The sequence below is a fragment of the Mustelus asterias genome, chromosome 27 (assembly GCF_964213995.1).
Source record: "Mustelus asterias chromosome 27, sMusAst1.hap1.1, whole genome shotgun sequence".
Lineage (NCBI taxonomy): Eukaryota > Metazoa > Chordata > Chondrichthyes > Carcharhiniformes > Triakidae > Mustelus > Mustelus asterias.
The window spans coordinates 2987744-3010230 of record NC_135827.1 but is presented as its reverse complement, the minus strand read 5'-3'; the positions used below and the strand labels follow the sequence as shown (position 1 = coordinate 3010230).

At 48.2% G+C, this 22487-nt stretch overlaps 1 long non-coding RNA gene across 1 annotated transcript in view; it reads left to right on the top strand.

The window, feature by feature from the left end:
• LOC144479994 (uncharacterized) overlaps positions 1–22194 on the top strand; it is a 28208-nt gene extending 6014 nt beyond the window's left edge. Inside the window, exon 3 of the long non-coding RNA XR_013495598.1 lies at positions 22109–22194. This is a non-coding gene — a long non-coding RNA (uncharacterized LOC144479994). The remainder of the gene's footprint in view (positions 1–22108) is intronic.
• The last annotated feature ends 293 nt before the right edge of the window (positions 22195–22487 follow it).

Here is a 22487-nt window from a genome sequence, read left to right as displayed (position 1 = left end):
CATGGGCAGATCAGGAGCCATACCAAGCTGTGCTACAATCAGAAAGAATGCTTTCTATGATGCTTCTGTAAAAGTTGGTGAGCGTCGTAGCTGGCATGCCAAATTTCCTTAATCTTCTGAGAAAATAGAGGTGTTGAACCAGCCTCCCATCCATTGACTCTGTCTACACTTCCTGCTGCCTCGGCAAAGCAGCCATCATAATTAAGGACCCCACGCACCCCGGACATTCTCTCTTCCACCGCCTTCCGTCGGGAAAAAGATACAAAAGTCTGAGGTCACGTACCAACCGACTCAAGAACAGCTTCTTGCCTGCTGCTGTCAGACTTTTGAATGGACCTACCTCACATTAAGTTGATCTTTCTCTACACCTTGGCCATGACTGTAACACTACATTCTGCACTCTCTCCTTTCTTTCTCTATGAACAGTATGCTTTGTCTGTATAGTGCGCAAGAAACAATGCTTTTCACTGTATACTAATACATGTGGCAATTATAAATCAAATCAAATCAAGTTCTCTCATCCAGACTATAGTTTATGACACCTCTGAGGGACCATAAACCATGAGACTTTTTACCACTGGCCCGACTCGATGTAAACTATGGGAGATGGGTAGATGTCAACCCCCTCAGTGAGGGAGCCAGCACCCTTATCCCCTCAATGACATAAATGGGGGGCAGTACTGGGAATAGGATCCGGAATCCTGACTGTTACTTTTGTATCTCAGTGGAATCTCCCTGACTGTGAAAATCCAGCCCATGGCCACTGTCTTGATGCAGGAAGCCAATCTGTATGCAGCAAGCTCCCAAATTCAGCAAAGGATGCACTGCAGGAACACATCATGATTTCCTTGACAACAGCTCCCTCTCTCATGATCTCCACCTCCGAGAAAGGCAAGAACATTAAGGTATGGGGATCGCTGTCTCCTGCAAGTTCACCATTTCCACACTCTGTCATTTAATGCTGAAAGATCCAAGGCACCGCATCCATTCTCAACACCTCAATATGGTGGCGAGGAAGATGGAAGCCCCTGACTGCCATATTGGTTGAGGTAATGAGTTGGTTGGTGCTCAGACCTGCACCCTCAAGCACTTTGCACACGCAAATACAGACATACATATGGACATATGAATTAGGATCTGGAGCAGGGCTAACACCAGCTTGAGGCCTCACTAGGAGATTTCCTTGCCCAGAGATAGCCGACTCACCAGCTGGACAGACCGAAACTAGGTCAACAGGGAATTCAGCAGAGGGTCCTTGCAGATCCCAACCAAGAAGACATGATTGTTAAATTTATTTATAAGAATGTGGGGCCAGGGGGAGCATGAGTCATTGTCCCATCCCCATACTGAAACCACACCACCGTCTCAGGAGAACCATGCTGCCCTAGGGCAGCAGGGAATGAATCAATTGGGTCAAAGTGTATTTCCTGCGTTATCATACATTCAAAACATTGACTTGATTTGATTTATTATTGTCACATGTATTAACATACAGTGAAAAGTATTGTTTCTTGCGCGCTATACAGACAAAGCATACCGTTCATAGAGAAGGAAAGGAGAGAGCGCAGAATGTAGTGCTACAGTCATAGCTAGGGTGTAGAGAAATATCAACTTAATGCGAGGTAAGTCCATTCAAAAGTCTGACAGCAGCAGGCAAGAAGCTGTTCTTGAGTTGGTTGGTACGTGACCTCAGACTTTTGTATCTTTTCCCCGACGGAAGAAGGTGGAAGAGAGAATGTCTGGGGTGCGTGGGATCCTTAATTATGTTGCCTGCTTTGACACAAATATACTCAATATTGTTTGCGAATTGACTGCAGGGTATCCACTCATTCAGTGTGATGTGAATGTTGGCCCCTGATCCTCAGATCAGTATTGGATTGGGATGAATTTCATTTGGGAATTCTCCCGTTCCTGGTGTAGATTCAGTGTAGAATCCACCAAAACCCTGGGAGAACGGTGTGGACCGTTAACCTGGAATTCCCACAGTGCCACTGCAAAGTGAGGATGGTCGGTCATGAGAACCCTCATAACAACAACAACTTATATTTATATATAGTGTCGTAAAATCTTTCACAAGTTGCTTCGCAGCAAAGACACGATGGACTCTTTCTGCACTGTTAACTTTCTCTGATTCTATGGTTCAAATTTGACACGGAGCCACGTAAGATGACATTCGGACGGGTAACCAAAGGAGACTGAGGAAGAATGTGAGGGAAAGAGATGCAGAGATTTAGGTGGGGAATTCCTGAACTGAGGGACACGGAAAAGCCTCTAATCATGAGTGCTTTGAATCGGGAATGAATGAGAGGCCAGAATTGGAGGTGCACAGACACCTAGGAGAGTTGGAAAAGAGATTACAGATGTGAGAAGGAGCACAGCCTCAGAGGGCTTTAGAAAGAAGCATGGCAGTTTTAGAATTTCAGTGTCCAGACCAGGAGCTACTCTGGGTCAGTGCGCACAGGGGTGATGGGTGAATAGCGATTGAGTGAGTTAGGACACAGGCAACAGAGTTTTGCATGAGCACGTGCCAATCTGTCACACTTTCTCAATGAATTATAGGGTGGCACGGTGGCACAGTGGTCAGCACTGCGCCAGGGACCTGGGTTCGATTCCGGCCTTGGGTCACTGTCTGTGTGGAGTTTGCATGTTCTCCGCGTGTCTCGTGTGGGTTTCCTCCAGGTGCTCTGGTTTTCTCCCACAGTCCAAAGATGTGCAGGTTAGGTGGATTGGTCATGCTAAATTGCCCCTTAATGTCTAAAGTTGTGTAGGTCAGGGGGATTAACCACAGCAAATAAATGGGGTGTTTGGGAATAGGACCGGGGTATGAGCCAGGGAGAGATGCTCTGTTGGAGAATCGGTGCTGGTTTGATGGGCTGAATAGCCTCCTTCTGCACTGTTGGGATTCTATGATTCCATGATTTCAGTGTCAGAGTTCATGGGCTGGCTCCAACTTGCTTCATAACTCACAACCAACCCCAAAATTCAACTGCCTCTTGATTAGCGCAAATGTAAACAGTTCCCAGCTCTGATCTGAAGATCAGTTTGACTCAATGGAATGAGGACTGAACATAAGAACATGCTGGATACAGATAGTTTAATGAAGAATTTTTGTAACATCAGTGGTATTAAGTAAAAATGTAAATAAAAGTGCAATTCTGAGTAATCTTGGCAGCAGCCAGAAGCAGTTTGTGTATTGGATGGATTCCCGTCAAAATCTCTGAAGGATTCAGCCCAACTCTGTTAGGCTGGGACTCGCTCAGATGGGAGTCATACACAAATCCTACCGGCTGGTTTTGCCCTCTCTTACATGTAGTATATTCAGAGAGCCTCAATCCCCCCGCCTCGGAATGTCCTCGCTGGGCCTCTCAGAACAGCAGTGAGGAAGGACTTGACTCAACTTGCTCCCAAGTCCTGGAAAAGGCCACATTGAAACCAGATCCTGACAGATTCCAAATGGCAGCTCTCTCTCCCCCTCCTCCTAACTCACTATTCCCAGAGGTGATTGGACCATCACACCGTTCCACTGCAGAGAGGGAGCAAGTGAATGTTCCATCAACACCTGGGCCAAGTGGCATCATCATCACAAAGCGACGGTTCTGACATGGAGGAGGACTGTAATACACAGAGAGAAATCTGTGTTTGTCTGGGTGTTTGTGTGTGAGGTAGTTTGTTCATGACAGTGTGAGTCACAGCATGATTGTTTGAGTGTGTTTGCACATGTGTGTGTGAGAGAGTATGTGTGTGTGTGTGCGTGCGTATGAGTGTGTGTATGTGTGTGTGCGTATGTGTATGTCTACAATCAGAGAGAATGGTTGGTTAAAGCATAAATAGGGAACATTTGGCTGGTCATGTCAGCAAGAACAACTCACCTCATCCCGTTCCCCCCACTTTTCCCTCCAGCCCTGCATATTTGTGCATTTATGTGTTTTTATGAGTCTGTTCTTTGTGTGCATGTTGGTGTGAGTAACTGTGACTGCAAGTATATCTGAGTGTGTGTGTGTTTGTGAATAACTGTTTGTGTGTGAGTGGATGTGTTGTGTATTTGAGGTGAATTGTCAGTGTGTTTGAGTGTGCATGTTACGTCCGTATCCAAGTGTGAGTGAATGTGATTCATAGAATCATGGAACCATAGAATCCCTACAGTACAGGAGGAGGCCATTCAGCCCATCGAATCTGCACTGACTCTCTGAAAGAGCATCTTACTCAGCTCCAATCCCACTCTATACCTGTAACCCCACGCATATGCAATGGCTAATCCACCTAAGCTGAACTTCTTGGGATACTTGAGCAGGGTGGCACAGTGGTTAGCACTGCTGCCCCACAGCACCAGGGATTCCCAGCTTGGATCACTGTCTGTGTGGAGTCTGCACGTTCTCTCTGTGTCTGTGTGGGTTTCCTCCGGGTGCTCTGTTTTCCTCCCACAGTCCAAAAGACATACTCGTTTGGTGCAGTGGCCATGCTAAATTCTCCCTCAGTGTAACCGAACAGGCGCCAGAGAGTGGTGACTAGGGGATTTTCATTGCAGTGTTAATGTAAGCCTACTTGATACACTAATAAATAAACTTTAACTTAAAACTTAAACTGAGACTTAAATTTAAATTAAGGGGCAATTTAGCATGGCCAATCCACCTAATCTGCACATCTTTGGACTGTGGGAGGAAACCGGAACACCCGAAGGAAACATACACAAATACGGGGAGAATGTGCAAACTCCACACAGACAGTGACCCGAGGTTGGAATTGAACCGGGTCCCTGACGCTGTGAAGCAGCAGTGGAATATGTCAGTAACTGAGCCCTCGGTCATTGTTGACACCTTCTCTGAAGCAAATGAGAAAGTGGGAATTCACTAAACACCTAGAAATCTAAGATCCTCTTGTAGCCAGTTCCTACAGCATAACATCTCCCGACATTGACTAAGATCAATAGCAAGATCCTAGAAACAGAGAATCATTTGCTCTACCTTGGGAGCTCCTCTTAGTGAGGGCAGACATAAAGGTCGAAATTCCTCATCGGTTCCAATGTGCCAACTCAGCCTACCATCACCTGGGAGAAAGAAAATTTGGGGACCAGGATCTCAAATCTGAGACTAAGATCATTGTTCATTGAGTAACAGTTAACCCCCCATTCCCACAGCTTCACAAGCTTGGACAACCTAACACAGGCACCTCCAAGCACTGGGGAAGTACCACCAATGGTGCCTCCAAATGTGCATGTACAGCAGTGCACTCTCCCAAGCCAACTTGCCCAGCATCAAGGTGCCAATCAATCAAACCAGCTCCAGTGGACTGAACACACTGGGCGGAATTTTCCAGCTGCGCTGGTCTAAAAGTTGGAAATTCCCACCCGACCATCAGTGGCATTTCACATTCTCTGCAACCCACCCGCTAAAATTCCAGTGGTGAGAAATGAAGAGGCAGCGCACAAACCCTCTGTTCAATCCTCAGTCTGACCCTCTACAGATCACACATTGATCTAATCAACCATGTCACAACCCATTGAACTGGAGTGGAAGCAAATCATTCTCGATTCAGAGGGACTGCTTAAGGAGAGGATTAAGTGTGTTTGAGTGTGTATGGTGAGGGGGGAGTGCAGGGCGGTGTGAGAGTTTGTGTGTGTGTATATGTATGTGTGACTGAGTAAATATGTGTGGAATAAGTGCATGTTTGTGTGTGCATGATTCTGTATGATTGTGATTGCTTCTTTAAATGGGAGTGTGTATATACATGAACATGCATGTTTTCTTTAAACAGTGTGCATGTCTTTCTGTGTTATGTGTTTGTGTGTCTTTGTATGTGGTTCTGAGTGTCGGTGTGAGTCTGTGAATGAGAACATGTGTGTGTGTGTGTTTGTGTGCGTGTGAGAGAGAGTGTGTGTATAAATGTGTGGATGTGTGTGTTTGTGAGTGTATGTGTGTGTGTATGTGTGAGTGTGTGAGTGTGTGTGTATGCATGTGTGTGCTTATTTGTTCCTGGGATCTGAGCATCACTGATAAGGGTAACATTTGTTGCCCATTCTAAATTGCCCTTAAGTGGGTGGTGGCGAGCTGCCTAGTTGAGCTGCTGCAGTCCATGTTGTGTAGATACTCCCAGTGTGCTGTTAGGCAGTAAGTTCCAGGATTCTAACCCAAGAACAGCGATACATTTCCAAGTCAGGGTGACATGGAACTTGGAGAACAACTTGTAGCTCATGGTGTTCCGATGCACCTGCTACACTTGCTCTTCTTTCTGGTAGAAGTTGCGGGTTTAGAAGGTGCTGTTTTGATGAGTTCTTGCAGTACATCTTGAAGATGGTACACACTGCTGCCACTGTTCGCTAGTGATGGTGGGAGTGAATATTTATGATGTTGGATGTGGTGCCAATCAAGCGGGGCTGCTTTGTCCTGGATGGTGTTGAACTTCTTGAGTGTTGTTGGAGCTGCAGCCATCCAGGCAAGTGGAGAGTATTCCATCACACTCCTGACTTGTGCCTTGTAGATGGTGGATAGGCTTTGGGGAGTCAGGAGGTAAGTTATTCGGTGTAGAATTCCCAGCCTCTGACCTGCTCTTGCAGCCATAGTACCTGGTCAATGGTAACCCTCAAGTCAGGATGGTGAGTGGCTTGGAGGGGAACTTGCAGCTGGTGGTGTTCCCATGTATCTGCTGGATGGGAATGTTTGCGGAGTCTCTTCTTCCTGTTAGGTGCTTGATTGCATTCCACCAATTATGACAGGATTGGGTATATATTAGAGCGGTGACCTAATGTATTTGCAATGGGATTGCTTAGCTCCGTCTATCGCATGCTGCTCCTGATTTTTCGTATGTCCTGTTACGTAGCTTCCCCATGTTGGCACCTAATTTTGAAGAATGCCTGGTGTGAGTTTGTGGTGAGTGGCAGGAACTTGGGTCGAGGCTCACATTTTGCAAATGATTTTGTCAGTGGCTATTTTGTAGAATTTTAACATAAATCCATTTGTCAGGTTTAATTTTTTAAAACATGAGTTATACAATAACCTGAGAGGATTCGGACAGTTCCAAATAATTCAATAAAATAATAGCATGATTTAAACATAATTTTTGCAAGCAGATTTCTTTGATATTGTAAATATTAATAATAGGGAAACCTCACAGAAGGTTGGAAAAGTGATGCTGGGAACATTGTCCATTCTGTTGGCCTGCTGAACTCACTGTTCGAGTTTCCCATGCTCAGTCTCTCTCTGTGTTTTTCAGAGAGTTCTAAGAAAGGGCACGTGGGTGTCCTTGGGCTTATATCGACAAGATGGGCTGAATGGCCTCCTCCTGGGCTGTAATTTTTCTATGGTTCTGTGGTGAACCATCGTTGGTTCCCACTGGATAGTGCTGAGCCAGGGGCTGGCCAGGACTACAAGGATGTACATATGTTACTGTTGGATTGTGCTATTGTTGCTGTCGGGGTTAGGGTGGGGTTGTTACACCTTTGTACTGTAGTGTTGTGGCACATCCCAGTCGGGCTCCGCCTCCTGGGAGAGGTATAAGAGTCCCTGCTCTGGCCGGGACCCCTTCAGTCTGGGATAGTGTATATAAGTTCTGGTAGCTTCGTTAACAGTAAATAAAAGCCTTTCATTTACTGAGCTTCAAGCCTCGTGTCTGAACAGCGCATCAATTTTATTTACTGTCGTTAAACTCTCGTCGAAAAAAAAAAGAGAGAGAGTATGGAGCAAACTCTGAAGCCGGAACGCCTTACGCTAGATCCACGTGCGGTGGGCGCTTCTAACACCTTCGACCACTGGCTGAAGTGTTTCGAAGACTACCTGGCAGCCTCCGCAGCGGTCACCACAGATGATGACAGACTCCGGGTCCTCCATGCGAGGGTAAGCGACACTGTCTACCTCGCGATCCGTGCGGCCACTAATTATCCTAAGGCCCTCGAGCTTCTAAAGAAGTGCTATACCAAACCACCTAACGAGATACATGCTCGTTACCTCCTAGCCACTCGACGACGGCAGTCTGGCGAAACGATGGAGGACTATGCGAATGCGCTCCTACAGCTAGCCAGGGGCTGTGACTGCAAAGCTGTGTCGGCTGAGCAGAGCATGTACGACCTCGCCCGAGATGCGTTTGTAGCCGGGGTCGGATCATCGTACATTCGACTTAAACTGTTGGAGAAGGGTAACCTTAATCTTACCCAGGCCATCGAGTTAGCAGAGATGCTCGAGTCGGCCTCCAAGAGCTTAGTTTTATATCCGGAGGACCATGTGGAGACAACGTGGCAGGAGCAATCGCATTTCCCTCCTCGTCCCTCGGGTTCGAAATGCTGTGTAATGGCGTGTTCCCATTCGGGCCAGACGACGGCTGCAGCCCCGAGCGGCCCGCGGTGCTATTTCTGTGGAGGAGCGAAGCATACTCGGCAAAAGTGTCCCGCTAAAGCTGTGTTGTGCACCGCATGCGGTAAAAAAGGGCATTATTCAAAAGTGTGCCGATCTAAACCCAGGAACGGCAGTGCGGCCTGCGATTCTTCAGAGCTCAGGTCTTCATCGTCGAAGTCGTCGCGGGGTTCGTCCACGTGCGAGACCAGGACGACGCCATTACGGTCGATGGAGTCGGAGGAGTATGACCACCAGGGGTCGCTGAGTTTGGCGCCCTCACCCACGTGCGATTCATGGGGGCAGCCATGTTGGTCGACACTGACCACGAACGACCAGCAGGGGTCCTCCTCATCGACCTCAGCTGCCTGCAGTGGCGCTCATAAACCAACGGTGGCGTCGATCATCCTGGACCAAGCCAAGTCTCATAGACTTGACAAATCTATGATGAATATACAGGTAAATAACCACGTGGTTTATTGTCTGTTTGACAGCGGGAGCACTGAGAGCTTTATCCACCCAGACACTGTGAAGCGGTGTGGACTCCAGATTCAACCTGCCAAACAGACAATCTCTATGGCATCAAGGTCCCAGTCTGTTGCCGTGCTAGGGAGTTGCGTGGTAACTTTAACGGTGCAAGGCACAGTTTACGAGCGTTTCAAGCTCCTTGTGTTGCCGTATCTTTGCGCGCCAATACTTCTCGGACTAAACTTCATGGTCCACTTGAGGAGTGTAATCCTACAGTACAGTGGGCCACTCCCTTCACTGGCAGTGGGAAAGCAGCAGCAGCCTCCAAATTGCCCAACGCGCCCCGCCTGTAGCCTCTTGACGCTGAAGATCACCACACCCTCCTTGTTCCAGAATCTTGTGCCAGGCTGCAAGCCCATCGCGACTAAAAGTAGGCGTTACAGCACTGAGGATCGGATCTTCATTAGATCTGAGGTTCAGCAGCTCCTCAAAGAAAGGATCATACAACCCAGTGCTAGTCCGTGGAGAGTGCAGGTCGTGGTGGTCAAGAGCGGGAACAAACCCCGGATGGTCATTGACTACAGTCAGACCATTAACCGATATACGCAGCTGGATGCGTATCCCCTCCCGCGCATATCTGATATGGTCAATCAGATTGCGCAGTACCGGGTGTTCTCCACCATAGACCTCAAGTCTGCCTACCACCAACTCCCCATTCGCCCAGAGGACCGACAATACACGGCTTTTGAGGCGGATGGTCGCTTGTATCACTTTCTCAGGGTTCCCTTTGGTGTCACCAATGGGGTCTCGGTCTTCCAGCGTGCTATGGACCGAATGGTGGACCAGAACGGGCTGCGGGCTACCTTCCCATACCTGGATAATGTCACCATCTGCGGCCATGACCAGCAGGACCACGACACAAACCTCCTGAACTTCTTACGCACTGCATCTCGCCTGAACTTGACCTACAACAGGGAGAAGTGTGTGTTTCGTACGCGCCGATTAGCCATCCTAGGGTACGTGGTGGAAAACGGGGTCATTGGCCCTGATCCAGACCGTATGCGCCCCCTTTCTGAACTTTCCTTACCTGCAAGTGCAAAAGCACTGAGAAGATGCTTAGGCTTCTTCTCTTATTATGCGCAGTGGGTTCCCAACTACGCGGACAAAGCCCGTCCGCTCATTAAGTCCACGACTTTTCCCTTAACACCAGAGGCCAGAGTGGCCTTTGATAAATTGAAAGCCGACATCACGAAAGCCACGATGCACGCTGTAGACGAGTCCATCTCCTTTCAGGTGGAGAGCGATGCATCTGATTTCGCCCTGGCCACCACACTTAACCAGGCGGGCAGGCCCGACGCATTTTTTTCCCGCACCCTTCAAGGCCCCGAAATTCGGCATTCAGCGGTAGAAAAGGAGGCCCAGGCCATTGTGGAGGCCGTCAGGCACTGGCGCCATTACTTGGCGGGAAAACGGTTCACCCTGATCACAGACCAGCGGTCCGTGGCGTTCATGTTTAACAACACGCAGAGGGGCAAGATCAAGAATGACAAGATCTTGCGGTGGAGAATTGAACTCTCCACCTATAACTACGACATCATGTATCGTCCAGGGAAACTCAATGAGCCCTCGGATGCCCTCTCGCGTGGAACATGCGCTAGTATACAGGAGGACCGTTTGCACGCCCTCCATAATGACCTGTGCCATCCTGGGGTCACTCGGCTCTACCACTTTATAAAAGCCCGCAACCTGCCTTACTCGGTGGAGGACGTCAGGTCAGTAACAAGGAGCTGTCGGGTTTGCGTGGAATGCAAACCGCACTTTTACCGACCTGACCGGGCACATTTAGTCAAGGCCACTCGTCCCTTCGAGAGACTGAGTGTCGATTTTAAGGGCCCCCTTCCCTCAACAGATCAGAATGTGTACTTCCTCAATATCATTGACGAGTACTCTCGGTTCCCTTTTGTTGTTCCCTGCTCTGATACATCCGCTGCCACGGTTATCAAGGCATTCCGTGATCTCTTTACCCTGTTCGGGTACCCCAGCTACATCCATAGCGACAGGGGCTCGTCGTTCATGAGCGATGACTTGAGGCAATTCCTTCTCTCATACGGGATTGCCTCTAGTAGGACCACGAGCTACAACCCTAGGGGTAATGGACAGGTGGAACGCGAGAATGCTACAGTCTGGAAGGCTGTCTTACTGGCGTTGAAGTCAAAAGGTCGTCCAGTCTCCCGTTGGCAAGAGGTGCTCCCTGATGCGCTCCATGCTATTTGCTCCCTCCTGTGTACGGCAACCAATGCTACTCCCCACGAGAGGATGTTCTCATTCCCTCGGAAGTCTTCCTCGGGGACCTCATTACCGTCTTGGTTGACGTACTCAGGACCCGTCCTCCTGCGGCGACATGTAAGCGCCCGCAAGTCCGACCCGTTGGTCGAACAGGTCCATCTCCTCCACGCCAACCCTCAGTATGCCTATGTGGCATACCCTGACGGGCGAGAGGACATGGTCTCGATCCGAGACCTGGCGCCAGCAGGGGACGTAGCAACCCCTGTCGCTCCCATACCCCCTGTAACAAACCCTTTATCTCTTGTTTCTTCCCCGGACGCGGCGCGGGCAGCATCGGGACCATTGCTTAACCATTTTACTCCCATGTACAGCTTGCCTGAGCCCAGAAGATGGTCGCCACCGCAGGGCGTGCCAGGATCACCTGGACTACCGTCACCTCAGGGTCAACCGGCCTGTGAGTCCGTGGAAGAACAGCTGGACGCCGCTTTGGGGAGAACGCCACCGCAAGTGCCTACTCCGGTGTCACCGCCGGTATTGAGGTCACAACAACGGTGCGGTCCCCCTGACCGTCTGAACTTATAGACTGCTGACACTTTATTCTGTTTTTTTGTACCCCGCCGGCCTTTGTTCTCAAAGGAGGGGTGAATGTGGTGAACCATCGTTGGTTCCCACTGGATAGTGCTGAGCCAGGGACTGGCCAGTACTACAAGGATGTACATATGTTACTGTTGGGTTGTGCTATTGTTGCTGTTGGGGTTAGGGTGGGGTTGTTACACCTTTGTATTGTAGTGTTGTGGCACATCCCAGTCGGGCTCCGCCTCCTGGGAGAGGTATAAGAGTCCCTGCTCTGGCCGGGACCCCTTCAGTCTGGGATAGTGTATATAAGTTCTGGTAGCTTCGTTAACAGTAAATACAAGCCTTTCATTTACTGCGCTTCAAGCCTCGTGTCTGAATAGCGCATCAGGTTCTAAATGGAACTTTTCATTTTTGCAGTAAATATGCAAATATGCCTGTTTATCCTCTGAGACTCCCAATTCCAAACTAAATACTCTCAGGTCTTCATTTTAGCAAAGCCCTTGTTATCCATCGTCCTCTCTTTTACAGAAAGCGGGACTAGTTCATCTCTCGTAGACAGAGACAAAAACAGAAAATGCTGGAAAATCTCAGCAGGTCTCACAGCATCTGTGGGGGAGAGAATTGAGCCAACGTTTCGAGTCTGGATGACCCTTCATCAGAGCTGAAGACAGGGAAAATTGGACATGATTTATACATCTTGTTTTCTCCCCCACGCCTCCCCCACCCCACTAGGGCTAACTACTGCATTCCTACACTCTACACCTCTGTTCTGCCATTTACACATTCTGATCTCTTAATGGATGCTCTTCGTGCCATTCTCAGCCTTTTTCATCACCATCTACATACTTTTTGTCTTTTTGTGTATGCCATTTCTATCAATTACAGCACCCTCCCCCTCCCCACGCCCGTCACAGTATAAATCTTGACCGATTTTCCTCTCCCCACAGATACTGTCAGACGTGCTGAGATTTTCTAGCATTTTCTGTTTTTGTTTCAGATTTCAGCATCCGCAGTATTTTGCTTTTGTCTCTCGTAAAGATGCGCAAAAATGATTGCTCATGAACTTGAGGGAGTGGACCAAGTGAAATTGCAGCATTTGCTGCACCCACAGGCCGGGCTGAGTGTACCACTGCAGCTGGCAAAAAGAACATTGTCACCAAATTTGACTGTCCTTGGTGATCTTGAGCCGAACACAGAGTGAGGTGAGGACCAGTCTGTGTGTGTGTTAGTTGGTGACAATGGGCATTCCTGAGCTGCCTATGATGTCACTATGACTGCGAGTTGGAAAGTGTCTGTGCAGACGGTTGTTGAGGTCAGCCGACACTGTCGCTTCAACGCCCTCCATCGTTCAACAGCGAAGACTTTCAATGCGATTCAGTGAGCAGCTGAGTAAATCCCTGGCTTCCCGGAAACTCTGAATGAGAAAAGACAAAATAATTAAAGGCGATAAGAAAGTAGGGAAAGAAAATGAGAGGAGGTGTAGAAGGGTTAGATGTGCTTGTTTGCTAATCCTGCCTAATGCTGGGTTTTGACTCCGGGTTTAATCTGAGTGACTGTCGATGTCCCTTGAGCCCTTAAAAATGTGATAATGTGTAATCAGCTCTTAGCTGGCTTTGAGTGGATTAGTGTCAGTCTCTCTGGAGCAGAGGAGAGAGAATGAGGGAGGGAGAGTGTGCCAGGAACGTGTGTGAATAATTACTCTCCACCTCAGCATGCTCTGGGAAACTGTCTCTGCAGAGACTCTGTACATTCACCATTGTGACTTGTGCAGCTTTATGACATTAAGTGAATGTTACCCCTGGATCTCTGGATCACCAATCCATTGACAATACCATTACACAACCGCCTTCCCCACAGGTGTCGCTTCCCCAATCAGGGCATATTGAGAAAGTTTTTCAAAAGACAGCTGGAATCCTGGACTTTATAAGGAGACCAAAAGAGAAAATGCTGGAAAATCTCAGCAGGTCTGGCAGCGTCTGTAAGGAGAGAAAAGAGCTGACGTTTTGAGTCCAGACGATCCTTTGTCAAAGCTAAAAGGCTTAGAAAGTGGGAGGGGGAGGGAGTGAAAGGGGGAGTGGATCAGTAAATTTGCTGATGACACCAAGATTGGTGGAGTAGTGGATGAGGTGGAGGGCTGTTGTAGGCTGCAAAGAGACATAGATAGGATGCAAAGCTGGGCTGAAAAATGGAAAATGGAGTTTAAACCCTGATAAATGTGAGGTGATTCATTTTGGTAGGACAAATTTAAATGTGGATTACAGGGTCAAAGGTAGGGTTCTGAAGACTGTGGAGGAACAGCGAGACCTTGGGGTCCATATCCACAGATCTCTAAAGGTTGCCACTCAAGTGGATAGAGTTGTGAAGAAGGCCTATAGTGTGTTAGCTTTTATTAACAGGGGGTTGGAGTTTAAGAGCCGTGGGGTTATGCTGCAACTGTACAGGACCTTGGTGAGACCACACTTGGAATATTGTGTGCAGTTCTGGTCACCTCACTATAAGAAGGATGTGGAAGCGCTGGAAAGAGTGCAGAGGAGATTTACCAGGATGCTGCCTGGTTTGGAGGGTAGGTCTTATGAGGAAAGGTTGAGGGAGCTAGGGCTGTTCTCTCTGGAGCGGAGGAGGCTGAGGGGAGACTTAATAGAGGTTTATAAAATGATGAAGGGGATAGATAGAGTGAACGTTCAAAGACTATTTCCTCGAGTGGATGGAGCTATTACAAGGGGGCATAACTATAGGGTTCGTGGTAGGAGATACAGGAAGGATATCAGAGGTAGGTTCTTTACGCAGAGAGTGGTTGGGGTGTGGAATGGACTGCCTGCAGTGATAGTGGAGTCAGACACTTTAGGAACATTTAAGCGGTTATTGGATAGGCACATGGAGCACACCAGGATGATAGGGAGTGGGATAGCTTGATCTTCAGATAAAGCTCGGCACAACATCGTGGGCCGAAGGGCCTGTTCTGTGCTGTACTGTTCTATGTTCTATGTTCTAGATGAGTCATAGCCACAGAAACCAGGGGAAAGGGTGCTAATGGCTGTCCATAGAGAGAATAAAGGGTGTGAATGGCCAAACAGCAGAGAAGTTGTAAGCTGTGACAGATGAAGATGTTGGGGGAGGCGGAAATGGGACAGAGGTAGAATGTAGAAAAGGGGGACTCTATCCTTGTTCTGGGAGGGGGTGAGGGTCGTTGCGCGGGAGATGGACCGCACGCTGTTGAGGGCCCCGTTGACAACTGTAAATGGGAATCCACGGTTGAGGAAAAAGGAGCACACATTAGAAGCACCACTTTGGAAAGTGGCATCAGCGGAACAAATGCGATGGAGGCAACGGAGCTGAGAGAAAGGGATGGAGTCCTTACAGGATGTGGGGTGTGAAGAGCTGTAGTCCAGATAGCTGTGGGAGTCAGTGGGCTTGTAATGGGTATTGGTAGATAGTCTAGTGCTGGAAATGGAGACAGAAAAATTAAGGGAGGGAAGGGAAGTGTCTGAGATGGACCAGGTGAAGGCGATGGAGAGGTGGAAACTGGAAGCGAAGGTGATGAATTTTTCAAGGTCTGGACGAGAGCATGAAACAGCACCAAAATAGTAATCGATGTACCGGTAAAGGAGTTGTGGGAGGGGACCTGGGTAGGCCTGGATCAAGGAATGTTCCACATACCCCATAAAAAGACAGGCACAGCGAGGACCCATGTGGTTATGCATTGCTACTCCTTTGATTTGGAGAAAGTGGGATGAGTTAAAGGAGAAGTTGTTGAGAGATAGAACGAGTTCAGCCAGGTGGAGGAGAGTGGTGGTGGATGGGAATTGTTCTGGCCTCTTTTCAAGAAAGAAGTGAAGAGCTCCCAGGCCATCCTGGTGTGGGATGGAGGTGTAGAGAGAGAAATTATAAGGAGAGGAATTATAAAGAGAGAATTTATAAGGAGTGTTCCCCAGTACCAAATCAAGGAAATCAGAATAAGACTTTATCAAATGTTGATTCAGCTTTAACTGGACCATTGGGTGGGATTTTCCGTCCGCGCTCACCCCAAAACCAAAAAATTCCACTCAAGGTCAATGGACCTTTCCATGGTCCGCCCCTCACCCGCTACGATTCCCGTAGCGGGCGGAACAGGAAAATTCACCCCATTCTGTTTAACATGAGAAAGGATACAAAACGTTAGAGAGGGTGCAGAGAAGATCTGGAAGAATTGTTCCAGATAGTTCTGCCATGAGGGTAGCTTGGAGAAGCTGAAGCTACTCACCTCAGAGGAGAATGGGTAGAGAGGAGACCTGAGGGAGGTGTTCAGGATGGGGAATAGTGGCAGGATGGTTCTGGACAGTGCAGTGAAAGAGAAACTGTTCCCATTGATGGAAGGATTGAGAACCAAAGGCCACCCATTTATGGTGCTTGTCAAAATAACCACGTGAAATAATTCTTTCCTCATCAAGTGGCGAGGGTGTGGAAAAGTACTGCCTGTGATTGTGGGAGGGACAGAATCAACTGTGACTTTCAAAATGTGATTAGATTAAATGGAAGAGGAGCCGCTTCGCGAGGATTATTACACTAGAGCCCAAAACCTGCCTGAGGTGACCACCCAGCACCAGCTAGACTTTCAGCCAATCTCTGCTTCCCAATTGTAAGAAGTCTCACAACACAAGGTTAAAGTCCAACAGGTTTATTTGGTAGCAAATACCATAAGCTTTCGGAGCGCTGCTCCTTCGTCAGATGGAGTGGAAATGTGCTCTCAAACAGTGCACAGAGACACAAAATCAAGTTACAGAATACTGATTAGAATGCGAATCCCTACAGCCAGCCAGGTCTTAAAGGTACAGACAATGTGAGTGGAGGGAGCATTAAACACAGGTTAAACAGATGTGTATTGTCTCCAGACAGAACAGCTAGTGAGATTCTGCAAGTCCAGGAGGCAAGCTGTGGGGGTTACTGATACACAGGGGCAGCACAATGGCACAGTGGTTAGCATTGCTGCCTCACAGCGCCAGGGACCCAGGTTCAATTTCGGCCTTGGGTCACTGTCTGTGTGGAGTTTGCACATTCTCCCTGTGTCTGTGTGGGTTTCCTCCGGGTGCTCCGGTTTCCTCCCACACTCCAAACATATGTAGGTTAGGTGGATTAGCCGTGCTAAATTGCCCCTTAGTGTCCTAATATGTGTGTATTAGGTGAATTAGCTATGGTAAATGCATGGGGTTATGCCACAGAGTGAGGTGGTGGTGGGCCTGGGTAAGATGCTCTTTCAGAGAGTCAGTGCAGACTTGATGGGCTGAATGGCCTCTTTCTGCACTGTGGGGATTCTATGGTTCCAGAGCTACAGGGAAAGGGTGGGGAGTGGGAACAGCAGGTTCAGCATGGACACAGGTGGGCTGAATGGCCTCTTTCTGTGCTGTAACCATTCTATCCTGATGTTGGTTATACTGCTCCCGATCCCTGAGATTCAATCAAAGACAGCCATAGCACCTCCCACGCTAATGTGATAGGACTAAACCAGCACAGATACAGCGAGCAAGCAGTAAGTACAGCACGTCAGTAAATAGCTGCGAGCCACTTATCGCAGTGTTACCCTGCGATTGATTCGGTTGCCAGGGTGCCACAGTGGCTGGACCAGGAAATTTGCAAGTGACTGGAAGTATTTTTGTAAATGAACAAATATATAACCCACCCCGGCGAAGAGATGGTTTGCATGCAGCTTAACGTGTTTGTGCTTTGAATTAAATGCATTGATATTTTTTACTGATTTCAATCTCTCGATCCGCACCAAAACCCTCTCACCCATTCAAATCCTCCTCTGACAATCAGACTCAATGGAAATCTGTTGGAAAGAGAGAGCAGGACACTCAGAGGAGTTATGAGGGAAAGGTCTGAGAAAGATCAAGTGGAAGCAATATTTGTTTGAGACAGCTGAATTTTACAACATAGAAACAGACCATTTACCTCCAAAGGGTCTGTACTATCCCCCTCACGACACACAAGCTTTCTCCCACTCTAACTCAATGGACCCTAGCAACAGATCCTTCTATAGCATGTTTATCTAATTTCTCCTTCAATATATAGATGCAACACCACTTTGTCTCACCTACTCCCTGTTAACAGAACGTTCTGGCTCGAGACATTTCTCCTGAATGTGTTGCTGAATTTGTTAATGATTGGAATTCTCCAGAAGTGAACATTTCTTTTATTACATCGACCTCATCAACCCGCTCATAATGTTAAAAATCAATGGACCTACTTTCCCTATTCTAGACACAGGAGCTCATTTACTGTTACCCCCTCCCCAATCCCCCATTTACTGTTACCCCCTCCCCAATCCCCCATTTACTGTTACCCCCCTCCCCAATCCCCCATTTACTGTTACCCCCTTCCCAATCCCCCCATTTACTGTTACCCCCTCCCCAATCCCCCCATTTACTGTTACCCCCTCCCAATTGCCCCCCATTTACTGTTACCCCCTCCCCAATCCCCCCATTTACTGTTACCCCCCTCCCCAATCCCCCCCATTTACTGTTACCCCCCTCCCCAATCCCCCCCATTTACTGTTACCCCCCTCCCCAATCCCCCATTTACTGTTACCCCCTTCCCATTCCCCCCATTTACTGTTACCCTCTCCCCAATCCCCCCATTTACTGTTACCCCCCTCCCCAATCCCCCCCATTTACTGTTACCCCCTTCCCATTCCCCCCATTTACTGTTACCCCCCTCCCCAATCCCCCCCATTTACTGTTACCCCCCTCCCCAATCCCCCCCATTTACTGTTACCCCCCTCCCCAATCCCCCCCATTTACTGTTACCCCCTTCCCATTCCCCCCATTTACTGTTACCCTCTCCCCAATCCCCCCATTTACTGTTACCCTCTCCCCAATCCCCCCATTTACTGTTACCCCCTCCCAATCATTCCCATTTACTGTTACTCCCTCCCCAATCTCCCCATTTACTGGCCCCCTTCCCAATCCCCCATTTATTGTTACCTCCCTCCCCAATCCCCTCATTCACTGATACCCCTCCCAATGCCCCCCATTTACTGGTACCCCTCCCAATACCACCCTCCCCTCCCCACAACCATTTACTGATGCCCTTCCCCAATTACGGTGCCCTCTCTCAATGGTGCTGTGTGAGACACTGGCTTTATGCTAAATGTGATAGTCCCTCAGGGTAGTGTCCGAGGCCCAACAATCTTCAGCTGCTTCGTCAATGACCTTCCCTCCATCATAATGTCAGAAGAGGGGATGTTCACCGATGATTGCACAATGCTCAGCACCATTCATGAATACTGAGATACCGAAGCAGTCCATGTTCAAATGCAGCAAGGCCTGGACAATATCCAGGCTTGAGGCCCACCACACAAGTGCCAGGCAATGACCATCTCCAGTGACAGAGAATCTAACCATCACCCCTTGACATTCAATGGTATTACCATTGCTGAAACCACAGTTCGCATTGACCTGAAACTGAACTGAACCAACCACATAAACACTGCGGCTACAAAAGTAAGTCAGAGGCTAGGAACCCTGTAATAAGTAACTCACCTCCTGATCCTCAAATCTTGTCTATAAGGCACAGGTCAGGAGTGTGATGGAATACTCCTCACTTGCCTGGATGAGTGCGGTTCCAACAACACTCAAAAAGCTTGTCACCATCCAGCCTGCTTAATCGGCATCCCATTCAAACATTCGCTCTCTTCACCACCAACACACAGTGGCAGCCCTGTGTATCATCTTTAAGATGCACTGCAACAACTCACCAAGCCTCCATCAACAGCACCTTCCAAATCTGCACCCATTACCACTTAGAGACAAAGGCAGCAGGTACATGGAAACACCACCACCTGCAAGTTCTGCTCCAAGTCATACACCATCCTGGCTTGGAACTATATTGCCGTTCCTTCACTGTCGCCGGGTCAATATACCGAAGCTTCTTTCCTAACTGCACTGTGGGTGTACCCACAATACAAGGGTGGTAATGGTTCAAGAAGGCAGCTCACCACCACCTTCTCAAAAACAGTTAGGGACGGGCAACAAAGGCTGCACTAGCCAGTGATGCCCACATCTCTTGACTGAATGTAAAGTATTTACTATGCCCTCCACCAGTTTCCCCATTTTCTGGTGCCCTGTCCTCAATCATGTTGTTTGACGCTAGCACTGTGCTAAATGGGGTAGATTCAGAACTGATCCAGCATCATAAAACTGATCCTGCGCGAAGCGCTATCGGCCATCGACAGCATCAGAATTGAACTCAGCCACAATGTGTAACCTCATGGCCTGGCATATCCCCCAATCTACCATTACCAGGGGATCAACCCTGGTTCAATCAACAATGCATGGCAGGAGCAACACCAGGCACAACTAAAAATGAGGTGTCAGACTGGTGAAGCTACAACACAGGACTACTTGCAAGGCCAACAACAGAAGCATTGTACAATATTCAGAGCTAAGCGACCCCACAATTAATGAATCAGCTCTGTAGTCATGAATAGTGGTGGACAATTAAACAACTCACTGGAGGAGGCGGCTCCACTAATATCCCCATTCTCAATGATGGAGGAGCCCAGCACATTAATGCCAAAGATAAGACTGAAACATTTGGAAACACATTCAGCCGAAGTGCTGAGTGGATGATCCATGATTCTAGTTTTCAGCTAATTTGATCCACTCCATGTGATGTCAAGAAATGGCTGCAGAGACTAGCTACTGCAAGGTTGTAGGCCCTGGCAATATTCTGGCAATAGTATTGAAGACTTGTGCTCCAGAACTAGGCACACCCCTCACCAAACTATCTGACAATGTGGAAAATTGCCAACGTGTCCCCTGTCCACAAAAAGCAAACAGGTTTATTTGGTAGCAAATACCATTAGCTTTCGGAGCGCTGCTCCTTCGTCAGATGGAGTGCAAATGTGCTTTCAAACAGGGCACAGACACAAAATCAAGTTACAGAATACTTGATCTGAATACATGGTGTTACAGAATACTTAATCTGTAACTTGATTTTGTGTCTGTGCCCTGTTTGAGAGCACATTTCCACTCCATCTGATGAAGGAGCAGTGCTCCGAAAGCTAATGGCATTTGCTACCAAATAAACCTGTTGGACTTTAAGCTGGTGTTGTTAAAACTCTTACTGTGTTTACCCCAGTCCAACACCGGCATCTCCACATCACAAAAAGCGAACCAAATCCAAACCAGCCAATTACTGCCCCATCTCGGTCATCAGTAAATTGATGGAAGGGAGTCATCAACAGTGCTACCAAGCAGCACCTGCTCAGCAATAACCTGCTCAGTGACGCCCAGTTTGGGTTTCGCCAGGGTCACTCAGCTCCTGACCTCATTCCAGCCAAACATGGACAAAAGAGTTCAAATCAAGTGAAGAGGTGAGAGCGACTTGCCTTTGACATCAAGGCAACATTTGATTGAGTGTGGCATCAAGGAGCCCGAGCAAAACTGGAGTCAACTCTCCACCTGTTGGAATCATGCAAAGCAAAGGGAAGGTTGTTATAGTTGTTAGAGGTCAGTAATTTCAGTTCCCACACAGTGCTAGAGGAGCTCCTCAGGGTAGTGTCCTAGACCCAACCATCTGCAACTGCTTCAATAGCTTTCCCTCAATCATGAGGATAAATGAGGATGATGGCTCATGATTTCACATTGTTTAGTACCATTCACAAACAGTAAATGCGGAGATAGCTTACTGGAAATGTACAATAAATATAGAAAGTATTCAGCAGGCCTGACAATGGCCCTCCATCTGTACTGGGAAAACATTAGAAATGCCACAGGGGTTGTGAGCAAGTGAAAAGGAGAGAACCGGAAAATATACCAAAAGGGAAAGTCTGTGATAGGCTGGAAGAAGAGTTAGTCGCTCAGCGAGAGCCAATCTTATCTCTGTTGGGATTTCACAGGTTCCTCGACTCCGAGTTCAGTCTGTCAGCTCATCACCATTTTAGTTCCCTTTTCTTTGTAGGTTTCACATTTTCCTCCTGTTTCTCCTTCGGCCTGCTTCACACCTACCGTTCCTTTATCTGCCCCATTACCTGTCCCTTGAACCTTGCACATCTAAATCTTCCATCGTTTAATCTCTCCTGTCTCCAGTCACAGAGCCTCTCTTTCCCATCCTCGCCTTGTTCACTTTTCTAACGTCTCCTGATTCTGGGGCAGCACAGTGGCACAATGGTTCACGCTGCTGCTTCACAAAACCAGGGACCTGGGTTTGATTCCCAGCTTGGGTCACTGCCTGTGCGGAGTTTGCACGTTCTCCCCATGTCTGCGTGGGTTTTCTCCGGGTGCTCCGGTTTCCTCCCACAGTCCGAAAGACGTGCTGGTTAGGCGCATTGGCCATGCTAAATTCTCCCTCAGTGTACCCGAACAGGCGCCGGAGTGTGGCGACAAGGGGATTTTCACAGTAACTTCATTGCAGTGTTAATGTAAGCCTATAAAGTGGTGAAAGGTCATTGACCTGAGATGTTGACTCTGTGTCTCTCTCTGCAGATGCTGCCTGACCTGCACTCACCTGAAGAAGGGGCTTGGAGCTCCGAAAGCTTGTGTGGCTTTTGCTACCAAATAAACCTGTTGGACTTTAACCTGGTGTTGTTAAACTTCTTACTGCTGAGTATTTCCAGCATTTTCCGTTTTCATTCGAAACACAGCAGCTCCTGTGCGGGACATTAATTTTGAATACTTCTCAGTTTTCACCAACAAGTCGACGTTGTAGTTTCAGGAGTAGGAATCCCGCTGAGTGTCTGATCCCTGTGTTAGCTCCTGGGTGACTCAACAAGGGGTTCAGCACCAGATGCTGAGGGGATAGGATCTTACTCCACGCACATCATCTCCTGCCACTGATTCTGTGGCCTCATTGACTCCGTTTAAG